General features: G+C 46.4%; 1 protein-coding gene across 2 annotated transcripts in view; it reads left to right on the top strand.

The window, feature by feature from the left end:
* The window catches only part of MTOR (mechanistic target of rapamycin kinase), a 1,113,749-nt gene that overhangs the window by 9,383 nt on the left and 1,088,925 nt on the right, over window positions 1-15,441 (top strand). The window lies entirely within an intron of this gene.

Here is a 15,441-nt window from a genome sequence, read left to right as displayed (position 1 = left end):
CTGTACACATTACTATATACAGTTGGCTGATAGTCTCTGTTTCCTTATTATACACCCTCCTTAGAGTCCGAGGAAGGTCATTGTAACCTAACTTGCGTTAGGAGACCTCACTATAGCATGTGTTTGTAGTAACCTCTGTCAAGTACCTGCCTCCCCCACCCTTTGCTTCCCCTTCATCCCCCCTTGCGTTCTTCCCCTACCCCTCGTTGTACAGCAAATGCTTTCATTTATTTGAGGGCCCACTGGCTGCCATTTACTGCATGACCGCTTCACAGACGAAATCTGTTTCAGTGTGACTTTATTTATTATGCGGTACTAGCAATTCCATTTGATAGCGGGCCGCTTTACATTCCAAAAATTGTTTTAATTTGTAGTTGATTAACCTGTGTTCATGCTGGGATTTTAGTTATGGTGTATAGGTACTTCAGTGTCACCATACACACTTTACATGCTGTTTTGTTTATTGGCTCTGTCCCGGGGGGGAAATACAAATGAAAAGGGATATGAGGGGTCATTCTGACCTCATAGGACTGATGGACGGGTCTCTGAGGGACTCCTCATTCGCAAGAAATTGCCCCAAAATGTTTATTTTGGGGCATGCAAGGATCTGCGGATCTACTGCAGGCCTCTTGAAATCTACTCGACCACTCTCAATGGCAAGTTGGATTTTATCAGGTTGAGCTAAATTTAGAACCTACTCGCCCGTTCTGGTGAGTTGTCAAAGTACAAGTGTTCTTTTCGTTCAGAAATAAAATACTTTTAAATCGTCTTTTTATCTTGTCACATTTGCTCTGTGTTCAGAGAAAGAGGTCAGAAGTCAGTTTACTTCTGTGACTGAAGAGTTCCAGAATTTTGTAAAGTGAACTGTCTTGCCCTCTTTGCAAAGAGTGTGAACACACATTTAAAAAGCTAATAATTTAGCTGTCAGATATTTTAGAATATATCTCAGTAGTTGTGAAAGCCCATTTTTAAAACTTCTGTGGGATGAAAAAATATGTTAATAGGATGAAAACAAGTCAGAACATTTTACTTGAGGTGCAATTAATAAATGTTTTCTGAAACCCAATTTTCACATATTATTTTTAATAAACTATATAGTTTTATCAGGAAAGCTGCTAGTTTGTGGGAAAGCTTTAGGACATTTCAATGGGAAATTTACTGCCTGTAAATGAGTGTGCTACCACATCATGTTTAAACATGAACTGAGAAGCACACCTGCCCCTGCCTGATTGCAATGCTATTAGTAAACTAAGAGGCAAGTCAGGAATCATATGTACCCTATATGTGGGCTAGATTCTTATTATATATGGAGCAAACATTTAATCAAACTAAAGAGCTTTTTTGTACAGCAGAAATGCCAAACTCACATATTTGAAGGTGCACTCATGTGAGAATGAAGAAAAAGACGGCTCTGTAAAATAAAATATTTGCCTATGATTACACAATTTGAGACCAGTTTAAGGGGTAAGTACATTTCAGTTAGGTTGAGTAAACTATTCAAGTCACTCGCCTGCAGGTTTAGTAAAATTTTTATGATTTTTCCAGGCCTGCGCCGTGGTGTTCAGCCCCCCCCCCCCCCCACCCCATGTAAATCTATGACGGATCTACGGATTCTGACCTCAGTGAAAAACATAATTCACACATTCACCAAATTCATGCTGCTAACTGCCTTTGCCTGTGGGGTTGGCAGCAAGGCCTGGCTGCAGGCCAGACATTGCAGCTAACCACCCCATTGTGCAAGGTCAGAGGCCATGTTCAGCGGTGGGTGGATTAGCATATGGTAATTAACTGTTAATTTACCTTAAAAAAAACTCTAGAAATTCACTGAAAAAAACAAAGGTTACAGGGACTCTGTAGTTAGGAAATCTAATAAAAAAACCTGTAGAAATTCACGAAAAAATACAGTTTATAGGGATGGTATAGTTAGGTTCAGATTTTATGCACACAAAAACCATAGAAATTCAGCAATTATACTTATCCCAAGAAACTATAACTTGTGACCTTGCCATGCACAGTTACCTCATCAATAATTTTATTGCAACTGTTACAGTGACATTATCACTGGTATTATAAAATATGTAATGAGTCCTATATTATCTGGGGTAATTAGCAGTGCTTGATGAGAGCGCAAGTTATAGTTACCTTAGGGCATGAGTTATGGTTACTTGAAATAAATCTTACTATAACTGCTGAATTTCTAAGGTTTTGTGTGAGTAAATTCAGAACCTAACTATAACGCCCATGTAACTTTTTGTTTTTTAAGTGTGTGTGTGTGTGTGTGTGTGTATATATATATATATATAAAATCACGTAAAAAAACAAAGGTTACAGGGATGTTACAGTTGACAGCTCTCGCTAGCTTGAGCTGGAGTGTTTGGTCTGACTTGGTGGGAGCCGTCAAAGCTCCCGCCAAGTCAGAGCAAACTGCTATGTACTGGGTGCCCGCCCCTGGGACATAGGTGTTAGCTCTGACTTGGCGGGAGCTGTCAATGCTCCCGCCAAATCAGAGCAAACAGTTTGTCCCGGGGTGGGCACCCCAGGACATCGCAGGACCCGGTCCTGGTGGGTGATGGTCCCCCGGTTCAGTAATGGCTCCTCGAGGAAGTGGTGAAAGGCTTTCTTTATTTTACAGTTTGGCAAGGATGGCACTAAGTCAATCTTGTGCTTAAAGATTTTGCTGTATTAATAGCAAAAGACTTTTGCTCTCATTACGTGTACGGTAGTCCGAGGACCGCAGCGGTGGAGGAGGCGCTCTCACCATTGCGGCCCCAGCAGTGAAGATCGCCGCATAATGGTCATGGGGGTGTGGCTGGCCACACCGCCCCCAGTCCCGCCAGTGCGGGCAGACCGCCGCGGACTGCTAGGGCCTTATCCGGCTGGGGGCATGCCTCATACTGCTGTCCGGATCACGAGGTTGCAAACGGCGGTCGCCTCACCACAAAAACCCTGGTGGTAACGCACCTGACAGGAAAAGGCACTCTTGACGCACCTACATACACCCCCACACCTATACACATACCCATGCAGACACACACATGCCCGCACACAGACACACATGCACACCACAAACATACACTTGTCGCGAACACCCCCCACCCCCATTATGGTCATCCCACCTACCTGTCTGGACTACACAGTGGCCCACGTCGAGGCCCCAGTCCCCCATTGCAGTGCTGACACCCCATTGGTTGGTGTACAGCGGTGCGAACCGCCAATGGTTCACCGCTGTGCAGTAATTTGTCTCGTAATACGGCGGGGAGAGTCATGCCTTGTGGCGGTGCTGGTGGTGGGACCACCTCTCCCCCGCCCTGGCGGTCTTTGTAATCCGACTGTATTGGGGCGGTCTCCCTTGTGTGACGTGTAATGCAGCAGTCAGTATTTCGGCAGCCGCAAGCGTGGCGGTCATGCAGAAATATTGCCGAACACTTAATGAGGGCCTTTGACCCTTTCTTGCTCGGCGTGGATGGCCCTGTGCTAATCCTGTACTTAAAAACTTTCTAGAAAAACAGACATTTGAGGTGAGCAAATCTAGAGTGTCACTGGTGTTGCAGGGTGCTCCGTACTTGAGCTGCTCTGGGAACTATGTTCTCTATTCATTTTTGCATAATGTATGCATCACTCTAACCCTGGAAGGTTGTTATATATATATATATATACAGGGAGTGCAGAATTATTAGGCAAGTTGTATTTTTGAGGATTAACTTTATTATTGAACAACAACCATGTTCTCAATGAACCCAAAAAACTCATTAATATCAAAGCTGAATATTTTTGGAAGTAGTTTTTAGTTTGTTTTTAGTTTTAGCTATGTTAGGGGGATATCTGTGTGTGCAGGTGACTATTACTGTGCATAATTATTAGGCAACTTAACAAAAAACAAATATATACCCATTTCAATTATTTATTATTACCAGTGAAACCAATATAACATCTCAACATTCACAAATATACATTTCTGACATTCAAAAACAAAACAAAAACAAATCAGTGACCAATATAGCCACCTTTCTTTGCAAGGACACTCAAAAGCCTGCCATCCATGGATTCTGTCAGTGTTTTGATCTGTTCACCATCAACATTGCGTGCAGCAGCAACCACAGCCTCCCAGACACTGTTCAGAGAGGTGTACTGTTTTCCCTCCTTGTAAATCTCACATTTGATGATGGACCACAGGTTCTCAATGGGGTTCAGATCAGGTGAACAAGGAGGCCATGTCATTAGATTTCCTTCTTTTATACCCTTTCTTGCCAGCCACGCTGTGGAGTACTTGGACGCGTGTGATGGAGCATTGTCCTGCATGAAAATCATGTTTTTCTTGAAGGATGCAGACTTCTTCCTGTACCACTGCTTGAAGAAGGTGTCTTCCAGGAACTGGCAGTAGGACTGGGAGTTGAGCTTGACTCCATCCTCAACCCGAAAAGGCCCCACAAGCTCATCTTTGATGATACCAGCCCAAACCAGTACTCCACCTCCACCTTGCTGGCGTCTGAGTCGGACTGGAGCTCTCTGCCCTTTACCAATCCAGCCACGGGCCCATCCATCTGGCCCATCAAGACTCACTCTCATTTCATCAGTCCATAAACCTTAGAAAAATCAGTCTTGAGATATTTCTTGGCCCAGTCTTGACGTTTCAGCTTGTGTGTCTTGTTCAGTGGTGGTCGTCTTTCAGCCTTTCTTACCTTGGCCATGTCTCTGAGTATTGCACACCTTGTGCTTTTGGGCACTCCAGTGATGTTGCAGCTCTGAAATATGGCCAAACTGGTGGCAAGTGGCATCGTGGCAGCTGCACGCTTGACTTTTCTCAGTTCATGGGCAGTTATTTTGCGCCTTGGTTTTTCCACACGCTTCTTGCGACCCTGTTGACTATTTTGAATGAAACGCTTGATTGTTCGATGATCACGCTTCAGAAGCTTTGCAATTTTAAGAGTGCTGCATCCCTCTGCAAGATATCTCACTATTTTTGACTTTTCTGAGCCTGTCAAGTCCTTCTTTTGACCCATTTTGCCAAAGGAAAGGAAGTTGCCTAATAATTATGCACACCTGATATAGGGTGTTGATGTCATTAGACCACACCCCTTCTCATTACAGAGATGCACATCACCTAATATGCTTAATTGGTAGTAGGCTTTCGAGCCTATACAGCTTGGAGTAAGACAACATGCATAAAGAGGATGATGTGGTCAAAATACTCATTTGCCTAATAATTCTGCACTCCCTGTATATATATTCCCCAAAAGTTAGTGGAGCACTATCCATCGTCAAAGAATAGCATAAAGTCAATGAGGAAAAGAGTGTTAGGTTCTGGATGGTTTCTACATTGCAATGTGGCGTTCTTTGAATAGGTGAGTCTTCAGCTATTTCGTAATTTGGAGCTCAAAGGTGCATACATTGAAAAGGCCTGCTGTCTTGTTTTTTCGTTTTTACACTTTTCAGTCTGCAGTTTGATGGTGTCTTTGCAGTGGGTGTGCCAAGATTCACCGGAGGTGGTGCGCTTGGCTGCAGGATATGCAGTAGTGCTGGTTATGAGAGATTTGTAAATTATTCCATTGGTTTTGAAGAATGAGACAACCGGCAACAGAATCCGATGGAGTTCCATTAGGATGGGGGTGGTGTGATCATATTTCTTCAGGCCTTGAATGAGGTGTGCCACGGCATGCATGTAGGATGCCCCTAACAGGTGCCAGTGTGGAGTCTTGGAGTCCATGGAGTACTACATTATCAGCATCCAGATGCAAGAATAAGAGGGCTTGAACAGTAGTTCTAAAATCCCTGGAAGAAATGGTTTGAAATCCTTCTGGAAAGAGAGGTTGTACCAGTTTGTCATTGATTGTTTTTTTGCAATCTGTTCTTTGAGGGTGAGGTTTGTGCTGTATCTTCTTTATTGTTCATGGGAAGTAACAGGAATTCTGTCTTGGCCGGGCTAAGCCTCGGGTAGCTCTGGATATTGGGGTCTGGATACATAGTGTGTGGTAAGAAGATTCAGAAAGTGATGGTTGGTGTCAGACATTTATTGCTGGGACACCAAGCCAGGGAGATATGCTATTTACCTTAATAAATGTTCTTTTTCTCAAATCTATATTTTTTTATATTTCAAACAACAGATAATAAAACATTTGTGGCACCCTGATAAATAAGTGTGTGGATATATCGTAAACAGTTGTAACTTAATAAATGCTTTTGGTATCCCTTCTTCATTTTTAACTCTTCATTTGACAACAGTGGTGCCCTCCCCAAGTGCCAAAAATGCACATACCTGTAGTGGAGATATTGTGTGAAAGTATAATTTTGCCATGTAATTTGTGGCTTACATGCGTCACACTTAAATTACTTAATCCCTTTTCTCTGAGTTCATTCCTCATTGTCCCAGTCTTTACAATGTGATGTGAGTCCATCTCCCCATGCAAACATCAGTTGCCCTTTCCTTATGGAGAAACCTTGTTCCACCCTCACCCTCCTGAAGACATATAGGGACCACCAATCCACAAGAACACTAGAGTCATCATCAAGCCCCTGGCTTGCTCTATTCAGCGACTGTTGAGGAGAAATGGTGTGGAATTACTGCAATGACCTTTAACCTGGCATTACAGAACTTCTTAATGGTCCAAGCAGACATACCACTCATAATGCGCAGAGACAATGTTAAAAGAGAACTTCATTTCCACAATGTACACATTGTAGTCTTGCTGGGATAGTTTTAAATTTAAAAGAACCAGATCCTGCTGCTTCACTTTAGAGATATTAGCAGGAGTCAAACGGTCATGGAACTGCCCACGCCAATCAGAGTTCCCTTGAGCACTCTGAGGAAGAAAACATACCCTATAATAAGCCCTTCCTCCAACTCCCCCTCCCTCTCCCTCCCTGCCCCCTCGACCAAATGAAACATACTCCGCCACCTAGGCAGCTGAAAGGGCCATTCTGGTCCATCAAAGCAAAGTGTGTGAAGACAGCTACCACCCTTAACCAGTTGTACCAACATTTACAAATAAGAAACAGCCTGGTAAAAGAAACCATATCAAGTAAAAGGGTATTTACATCCACACATATTGAGAGTTCAAGAACTGCTCATCAGTAGAAAAGGAGTTTAGTAAAGGAGTTGGAAATACATGTTCCAAAACAGTCTCTTGCACTGAGTGAAAGATCATGCCACATAGGGGACGTGTGCTAAGCTTCATAACCAGCTGAGCAGTAAAATGTGCATGAAACAGGACAATGCTTTTTGCTTCAGTGCAGGCTGTTATAGTAGTATGGCCTCAGGTAATGCTTATTTCCTCAGTGCGGGCTATCATGACCCCCATCGGGAAGACACCTTACGGTCGGAAGCATAAATCCCACCAACCCTAAAGGTTGAAAAGGTAATAACCACTCACACCCACAGGTGGTCCCCAGAAGTAAGCAGAGACATATGAGAAGGGCTGGATATAACCAATCACTGGAAGACCTGCACAGCAGAAGGTTCAAAGGATGACGCCGTCCTCTACCCCAACTGGATCTTAAACTGCAGCAATCTTAGCACATTGAAGGTGGAGAACAGTAGCAACCACTCCTATGCTGCAGCCATCCTGCTGAAACAACAGATTGTGGGAGGCTCACTCCTAAAAGAGGATCCAGTCTCGAAATCTTCCTACCTCTGCAAAGAAGCCCTTTGAAGGCAAGGCTGCCCCACAAAGCGTGTAGTGCATTAATTTGTGCAAAGGATGGCCCCTGCTTCTACAGTCCTGCCATTTTCAAACGTCAGACCAACAATAAGTGTTAATGGAAAGGATCAGGCAGCTATGAGGCGAAGGTTGAGAACGGAGCATCTATTCCAAATACTGCATTTGAAGATTCAGAGGAAGACAAGAGGATTAGAGCTGTGCCTGATCAACCAATCACGAAGTCCCCTCCCATCTCAACCAGGACTGAACCTTCATAATGATATTAAGACACCAATTGCCGCAGGCACACTCCTCTCAGTTTTGGTACTGAAACAAGGAAAAAAGCAATCCCTAGACCTATAACGGGCTAAAAAGGGAACCTCTTCTGTGCATGCAGTGTCCTGAATGCTGCTGGCTGCATTCCAGTGGTTCCCAAACTGTGATCCATGAACACCTGGGGGTCTGCAAAGCCTCCCCAGGGGGTCCGCAACTGCTTAGAAAATTAAATAATTTTAACAGATTACGTTTTTATGTAAATAAAGTGGCTACATGTACAATTGAAAAATTTTAAATGTATTGTACGTGTCAAGGAATTTGAAAATGGAGGCTAAAAATTAAATTAGTGTCCTCAAACTGATTCATGGGAGCAGTGCATGTGCATCAAACAGAATATAGGCGGTGATTCTAACCGCGGCGGGTGGCGGTCGCCGCCCGCCATGCGGTTACCACCAAATGACCGCATCGCGGTCACAAGACCGCAGCGGCCATTCTGGCTTTCCCGCTGTGCTGGCGGGCGACCGCCAAAAGGCCGCCCGCCAGCACAGCGGGAAAGACCCAGCAACGATGAAGCCGGCTCCGAATGGAGCCGGCGGAGTTGCTGGAGTGCGACGGGTGCAGTAGCACCCGTCGCGAATTTCAGTGTCTGCTAGGCAGACACTGAAATTCTTTTTGGGGCCCTCTTACGGGGGCCCCGCGGCACCCCCTACCGCCATCCTGTTCCTGGCGGGAGACCCACCAGGAACAGGATGGCGGTAGGGGGTGTCAGAATCCCCATGGCGGCGGAGCGCGCTCCGCCGCCATGGAGGATTCTCAAGGGCAGCGGAAAGTCGGCGGTACACCGCCGACTTTCCGTTTCTGGCCGCGGCTGAACCGCCGCGGTCAGAATGCCCAGCGGTGCACCGCCAGCCTGTTGGCGGTGCTACCGCGGTCATTCGCCCTGGCGGTTTTTACCGCCAGGGTTAGAATGACCCCCATAGTCTGGAAGATGTGTGGCTTCAATTGAATTTAGAAAAGCTCTAACCTTCCTATTAAAATTATTATTTGTATTCATATTTGCATTTGTTTGATGACCGCTTGTTTCTGTATTTTTTGTGTATTGTTTTGCATTTAAAATCATCAACAATGTTAAGGCCAGGACCCTCAGTTTCGAGTAATGACTCAGTGCAGGTTTCCCAGATTTAAATAATTATTCAGTGGCGGTTCCTTGGTTCCAGTAATAATAAAGTGGGAGTCCACCTAAGTCAAAATGTTGGGAACCACTGTTCTAGACAGCAGTATGAGGGGCAAACCCCCCCGCCCTCCTCAAGCCTAAATTTGAGGCGCAACCCCCTACCACCCTAAACAGAGCCCATTTCCAGGGGGAGAAAAGACTGTGCAATTACAGGAGCCCAATTGCACCTCCCCACTGGTGGCTGTGGGCAGATTGACTGGCAATGGAGGGAAAAGATGCACACCCCAGGAGATAAAAGATGCTCTAGCAGAGGACAAGGTCCACTCAAATACACGTCTGTTCTGAATCTTTGTATGCCAGGCTGAAAGCAAATGGTTAACCCTCAGGAGGAATCTGACCCCTTGTACTACTGCCACAGCCATTAAAACATCTCACTGGACTTGCAACCAGAAATAGACTGTGGGAGCGGCCTGAGTCCAAACGCAAGACACATACACCAGTTGATGGACAGCCAGACATTCAACCTCACATTCATGAGATTCCCCACACTGAAGAATACCTTCTCCTCACTCAAAGGTTCCCATGTCCAGTTGTTTAGGAAGTAGTAGACTTGTCAGAAAATAGGTAAACAGTCATCCAAGTATGGATGCCAGAGACAGTCCGTGCAGCTAATCCGCCAAGGGAGTCAGCTTCTCAGGCAGGACCTGACAAGTCACTTTCTGACAAAAGAGCTGTATCAAAGCTAACAGCCAGACCATCGCAAAGGCAACAGTCAGGCATATTGACTGATAACAGATCAGGATAAGGTGAACTTCCTGTTGGCCTTCATCACAAGAAACATGTCCCAGATCCCAGCACCTCTGCCACTAGAAGATCAAACACCTTCCAGAACAAAGCAGCGATGCCTATCTTTTTTCTCTTAATTGGGGGATGCATAAATCATAGCAGAAAATGTTCCCAGTAACGATATCCATCCATTTCAGTGTTTTTATTTCCTTTATTTTTCAGGTTAAAATCGATCTGGCATCAAGAATCCGAATACTACCAAACAGCCTACACTTGTTTCGTAGCACCACCACTGTTTCAAGGCTCGAGTTTGAACTTGATACTGTGAGAGCCCTTGGCTGACAAAATAGTGAAAAACGCTCCTGTTGCCAGGTGGAACTGGGGGCGTGGATAGCAGGGGACCTGTATATTGTGAGCAGGGAGATGATTATTAAAACAAATTGAGCCTTGAACAGGAGGTCGTGGCTCGAAACATGTGTTGGCTGTGTGGCAGTATTCTGATTCAGTTTCTTCCCCTAAAAATCAAAGAATCAGTGGTTATCCAATCTCAAATGTCCCATGCCAGCCACAGACCCAAACCGTCCAGGGCCCAATGGAGCATGTATTATATTTCACAGTGCAATCCTTTCCTGCACTAGCTCGTAAAAGTATCCTAAAAAGAGCGAAAAATCAAATATATCGAAAGCAATATAGCCCAAGAAAACAGGCCCCCAATGGGTCCCTGCTCAAGAGTGGTCATGCCTGGTGAATGTTGTAGCTTATGATGACTGGATCTCCCCACTCAGCCTACTTTGATAAATATGTTTGTGGGATGCATATGATGTGTACATAAATAACTGTAGTCCCCTGGGCTTATCTCACTGTGTTAACTGGTAGTCTTTGCAAGGAGTTATTTCACCTTCTGTTTGTGCCCCCTTGCATGTCCCGGCACAGGACATTTCTTTTCCTTTTACTACTCTGTCCATAGCAGCCAGATTTTTTATGCCTGATACAGATATTCTAACCCTTCTGATAGGCAAGAATTCAGGAAACTGGATCCAACCTGTTGAGGCAGGCCAGGATATTTCCTTTTAGAATAGAATACCTTTGTGCCGTTGACCTAAAGGATGGGGATTGCACTCCTCACTTGTTCATAATGCATTTTATACCTGAATCCCCCTGCCCCCATTCCCCCCCGTCCTGTGGCTCTGACAGGAGGCCTAGCAAGAACCCCTGGTTCGCCTTGCCTGGAAATTATATTTCATGAAACCATACTAAGTTTGAGCATAACAGAATTTAAGTTGCAATGGGACTGCTTTGCACATGAAGGAAAATGAACTTTCAATTTTCTGCAAATGCATAACCACAGTTCACAATCCAGTTTTAAATCAAAGTTCTGTGTTGCCTGTGGCGGCATCTGGGGTGGAGAGAAGTGCTCTGGTATCCCCGGACTCCAGGTGGCTTTGGGGCCATTGGCTGAGTGGGCTCGGTGGATGAAGATCACATCCACAGCCTCTCTGCATGTCCTCTGCCCAGGGTTGCGGGGCCAAGGCCTGGCTGATCGTGGCCCCTTACGGCAGTAAATACGGTGAGGCCCTCTCGGCGCAACCTCAACAGTGCTGGAGGTGTGGGTGTGGGGTGGCAATTTCCTGTGGTGCAGCACCTGAAGATTAGAGGACACCCGCAGTGGGGACTGCTAGGGAGCCTGGAGGGAAAGATGACAGCTGCATTAGGGGGGCGGAACCGCACGGTTGGGCCAGAGTGTCACAGGAGGCAGCTGGTGGTGATGAGATGTGGCGGTGAGGCCCCCCCCCACTCTTTCCTCCAATAGTAATCAGGGGAGTGGCTCAAGGGCAGGATTGGCATTGAACTCGCCTGTTGACTGTGAAACTCTTGACTTTGGGAGCAGTGCCCACTGGATTGCTAGCTGAAGCAGGTCCTTGTAGTGGTTTGGACCATATGATAATGTCACCCACACCTGCAGGAGGAGGTATGCCGTGAGTTGATCCTGGCTGGGTGCCAAAGTTCGGGCCCTGGCTTGGGAAGTGTGTGGGGCTGCCAGAGAGCAAACCGCACCAGGAAGTGAGCCTCAGAAACTGCCCTTTCTTCTCACTCTCCCTCCACCCCCCAGTACTGGGGTACTGCTTGGTGAAACGTGACAGTGCTCGGACTGTGGTGATGTGATGAGAGGCCTGGTCCCAGAGGTGCTTGCGCTGAGTGTTCTGGCAGGAAGCTACACAGGACTGGCCTGCTAAGGTGTGATGTATATATCCACCGTACCTCTGCGCTAATTAGTGGTGCCAGTGAGAGATGCATGTTAGACAAAGACCCGGTGTTCGCGAAACATACTTAGTATCCCTTCACTCATGGCCAAGGACAAAGACTTCAAGCCACCTTGCCAAGCAGAATACACCGCTGCATCAAGCCGGCGGATCCCTCTATTGAGGGTACCCCATGCCCTTAATAAGTGCCGGACAGTGTTGCACTTTTGGTGGTGATTCGTACCTTCAGAGAGGTCCCGGAATCCAGGAGTGGGGAAGTGCATTCAGAAGTGTAACGTTTGAGACAGAACATGTGCATCATGGTGGAAGGAGAGTCACCACCGTTGAGGGCAGAATCTCTGTGTTGGTGAATGCTGTTCAGTATCTCTGGCAAGGGGCAATAGAGACTGAAGCGATCACGAAGACTTGGCTTGGAGGGTTGATGATGCAGAAAATAGAGCATGCAGGAACAACCTACACTTGGTGAGTTTTCCTGAAGAAATAGTGAAGGGGGACATAATCGACTTCATGGACACATGGGTCGCCTCCATCATCTTGGCGGAAAAATTCTTCACCTGCTTTGTCATCTAAAGGGCGCATAGGACCCTTGGCGGCAAGCCCTCGAGGCCAGCCATGGCACACTTTCTTAAGTTCCAAGACAGAGACATGATCCTCAAGGAGGCCAGACTCAAGGGGTCCAAAAAAGTGCAAGAGCTCCACAATCATGGTTTTCCAGACTACTCCAGAGAGATGAAGAGGAGGATATATGACGCAATTAAAGCCAAGCTCCGTGCCCTGCAACTGCCATGTATGCTCCTGTTCCTTACAAAGCTGAAGGTGCTTCATAAGGAGAAGGCTTTTATCTTTCAGTGACTTGAGGAGGCATGGGAGTGGCTGGAGGAGCAACCGTAGCTCAAGCCCCTGCATAATAGTCCACCCCCATCAACAGGGTGGGAAGAACTGGGAGTCAGACCCAAAGAGTGGCACAAGGTGCAGAGAAAGAAGAAGAGAAACAGGTACATTGCGAGAGACGCTTTATGTTGTTTCTGGAGGTGGGAGGGTAGATCAGAAACAGTGTCCTGGGAAGCATGACAGATACATGCAAATAAAACGATTTTCTAAGGATCAGCTGCACAGCTGGGATTTTTAGAGGACATGAGCTACTCACTAATGGCATGGAATGTGACTGGCCTAGGGAACAAGGTTAAACCGGGGTTAGTTAGACAGTACATCCCTAGACATCGACCAGATATGGTTCTATTGCAGGAAACGCATCTTCTGGGGACCCAGTGTTGCTTCTTGGGCCATACATGACTCTTACACATGCAGGTTTTACCTCAAGCTTTCGAGGAATAGCCATACTAATCAAAATGAGTCCCCCTTTCAGGCCCTTAAGACATGGACGAACCCTCAGGGAACATACGCTGGGGTCCAAGCTTCTGGGAAAGGACAAATATGACCCTGTTGAGTGTCTATGCACACCCTTGCTTTCATGACGCCACATTATAGAATATCTTGGCCATACTTCTAGTGACGGACTCCTCTTTGCACATTGAGCATGGGGACCTTAATGATGTGTTAACCTCCAGCGTGGATCGATCTGGTTGTAGTGCGGGGTCCAAACGTGGTACCCCGCTGGCAAGATCTCCAACCACATTAGGTCTGTTGGAGCTATGGCAGTTCCAGCACCCAGAAGAGAGGGGGCATACTCCTTATTTTTGGGCCTCCATAGGGTATTCTCCATGCTAGACTTCATGTTTGCCCCAGCGGGGAGGTGAACCAGGTAGACCGGGCTGAATACTTGGCGTGGGGCTTGTGTGAGATCACCCCTCCTTTAGGTTATGGTGGGAAGGAAGAGGAAACGGCTAGGAGGAAGCTGAATTCCTGGGAGCTATATAATACGGAGATGAACCAGGGACTTCATATTGACTTGGAACTATATTTTGTAGGGAATGAGAAGTCAGTAAACTTGATGATCACTCTCTGGAAGGCATAGCAGGCGGTCCTAAGGGAGAGGGCCCAGAACATATTAGCACATAAGCAAGAGGTGGCAGAGGTAGAGACATTAGAAAGTCAGCTGAAGTGCTTAGAGGTGTCCCCAGAAGCACTGGAGGAGCTGCAGGTCCTTCGTAAAATACTAATACTTTGTGCGGAATACCGTGATCTGGCATAGGATGAGGCTAAGAAACACATGCATGCAATGCATCATTGGCTCCCTGAAGCAGGGGACAAGGTGGGCTGGCCTAGGTCAGTGAGACTCCTCACCGACACATCTGGGACAGCTCACTCCACTGGTAGGCACATAGCGGAGGAGTCTACCCGATATTGTGGGGAATTCTATAAAGTGTGCCAGTTGGCAGACTCCGATAGTATTAGGGGGTACTCACTCTGAGGGTGTCAGCTGTTGAGAGGAAGGAAGCAGAGGAGGACATAGGCTTTCCAGAAGTATAGGCAGCCATTGCTAAGTTCAAATCGGGGAAAACGCAGAGATCTAACAGTATCCCTGTGGAGTTCTACAAAAGAAAATGCTGGACTGCTTCAGCCATGCTTGTTAGCAAAATTCCAGGAAGCCAGAGAGAAAGGGACACTCCCGCCGGACCTCCAGCATGCTATTATTGTGGTGATACTTAAGGACGATGTACCGGGATATGGATATGGATATGGTAGACGATGATAATGAGTGATCAGGAAACAGTACTTGCTTTTTTACTGTGTTTATTCATTAAATGTCCATATTTTTATACTTTCTCTAATGTCTTTCTCTTTGCTGGATCAGGAATGGTAGGAATGACATGGTTTCCTTATTACTCTTCTTTTATTTCCTTGTTGTGGCCACGAAAGATTTTCTCTCAGGGTTGCAGGGCCACAGAGAAAGGAGAATTACGGGTAAGTGTATGTCTGGACACTTTCTTAGAATCAGAGGGGTGGGCTAGTGAGGAGGGCGGTGTAGGGGTCAGGATTATCGTGGGAGAATATTTTCTTTCACCCGTTGTGCCTCCGTAACCCGTTACAGCTGGTGACAACCACACTGTAATGTAGGTGCTTCCCTGTGTATGGCTTGAGCAGGAACAGGGAAGTGCAATCATGCAACCCCTCAGGTGTTTATGGCGACCCCTTTACTACCCTTTCTCCTCCCCTCCTAACCGCGACCGCTTACCCGGTCACGTACCTTGGTAAGCCATGTCCCTCCTGTGACGCGACTGGCCACTGCTTCCTCCTAGATCGCTTCAGCTTTCTTCTGTTGGACTGGTGTTCTTTTGTGGTTGCCTTCCCGTTCGATGCTCTGCACGTCCTCTTGCCTCAAACCCCCTCGGATCTGGTTGTACTGTTT

This window comes from Pleurodeles waltl, chromosome 6 (genome assembly GCF_031143425.1).
Source record: "Pleurodeles waltl isolate 20211129_DDA chromosome 6, aPleWal1.hap1.20221129, whole genome shotgun sequence".
Taxonomy (NCBI): Eukaryota; Metazoa; Chordata; class Amphibia; order Caudata; family Salamandridae; genus Pleurodeles; species Pleurodeles waltl.
Note: the sequence above shows the minus strand (reverse complement) of the source record. Positions and strands in the feature narration are given on the sequence as shown.